This window comes from Pteropus alecto, unplaced genomic scaffold (assembly GCF_000325575.1).
Source record: "Pteropus alecto unplaced genomic scaffold, ASM32557v1 scaffold11, whole genome shotgun sequence".
NCBI lineage: Eukaryota > Metazoa > Chordata > Mammalia > Chiroptera > Pteropodidae > Pteropus > Pteropus alecto.
The window spans coordinates 14,936,855-14,938,652 of NW_006431956.1; positions in this window are offsets into that span (position 1 = coordinate 14,936,855).

Genomic DNA, 1,798 nt, shown 5'->3' on the forward strand with positions numbered 1-1,798 from the left:
CGCTGTACGCTGTTTACCTTTTCCGCCTTTTTTTTTTTTTTTTTTTTTTTGTAGAAATGAAAACCCTTTCCTGATTTCTTTTGGGTAATGCAAACAGGTACTGGTGTAGGTCTTTCGCAAAAGCCAAGTGGCTTACTGCAAACTTTCAGCACACGCATTGGACTGCTTGCCTCTCCCTCTGCTCATACATGCACCGTGGTGATGTTTCTAGGCATTTGTTTCTATAGCATCTTCATTCGCTTCATTTCAACTTTCGCAAGGTGGCAATGAGGGAGCACAGCAGACACAGCTTGTTCTGCCTGTGGTGGCTGCTGCGGCTACTGTTCTGAATCTTGGTTGGTTGTTTAGGCCTCTTTTACTGGATTTCCCAACATACTGGCTGTTTGAACCACAAGGACTTACTTTCCCTGATACAGCCAGTTTTTTTTAATATATATACTTTTAAATTTTTCGCTTAAAAAAAAAAAAAACTCAGGGGCAATTATTGGAGGGGAAAAAAAAAAACTTCTGCGTCCTTACTATTCTCCTTTTTGCTTGGGTTTTTAATTTTTCAAAGTCTGATCTAGCTTTTATTGGATGGAAAAACAGATACAGCAAAGAGTTAGTCACTTCTCCCCCGCCCTGCCCCAGAAAGGACCAAGGGTTTTGTTGCCGCAAAATATTCATGGAATCTGTTCTTAAAGGCAATCGTTTTTACTGTGTCATTGATATCTTCAAAGGAGGATGGTCTGAAATATGAAAATCTGTACCATAGCTTGATAAAGTCACAAGAATCGAGTCCACACACCTGCAAATACCTCCGCCAGCCCCTTCTGAGCATGCAGTCACTACGTGCTTTATCAGATGAAAGACAAAATTCACAACCCCAGAAAATGCAAAGAGCATTTTTTGTGTGTGTGTGCATGTTAAGTATCTCCGTGTTCATCAGGCTTTCTGAGGCAGGTTTCTTCTTCACGAAATGAAAATGTCAGAAACACGATAGCCAAGTCCTCACAGTTGAGAGAACCAGCCAGCCACCAGCGTAAGGCAGAAATCAACACTCCAGTCACGGACTGCAAGCGGTTTATTCTGGAGTTCATTCTGAGGAGGTAATGACTAGGAAAATGACAAAGAAAACTGTTACTGACCATTAGTGAGCAATCACTCTGTCATATCGCAGAGATAATTTAGATAAATGTGGGGTTTCGCTGTCTCCCTGGGAGACGGGCTGCTGACGTCTGCAATAGCCGCACCCCTTACGGGTTGCTTTTGACAAATGTGTTTTTTTTCCATCGGGTAGATGTAAAATAGTCATGTCTGTGCCTGCATATTGGATGTAGTAATACCTTATTTTAGAAGTTGATCAAAAAAAGTACTGTCAATTTCCTGTGTTTGGTGCCTAGGAATACAAGTTGAAATGTTCGTGGGCTTTTCAGACACTAAGGAAAGCAGTGTTTGGAAACATAAGGTATTTGATAAATGATGGCTGAGCATACCATATTTTTGTTCAATTGACTTCTATTATTTTAGCAGCTGCTAATTATGCACTGTTGATATTTGGAGGCCGGTAACAGATTTCTCTGTTCCATCTGGGTAATCCCGTCTTTCTAGAATGGACTTTTCCCCATTGGAATGTTAGTAGGATTTTGGCTGCTCCGTTTTGAAGGCAATGATCAAATCGATTCAAAACGAGTAAGCAGATAGCAGTTTTCAAGGGAAAAGACGAAACAAAATTTAACCAGCGTTGTTTGCAAAATATTTCATTTAATCTTTGATGTCATCGTGCAGGTGCCGTCTGTGCCATTTAGTGCCAAGAGGG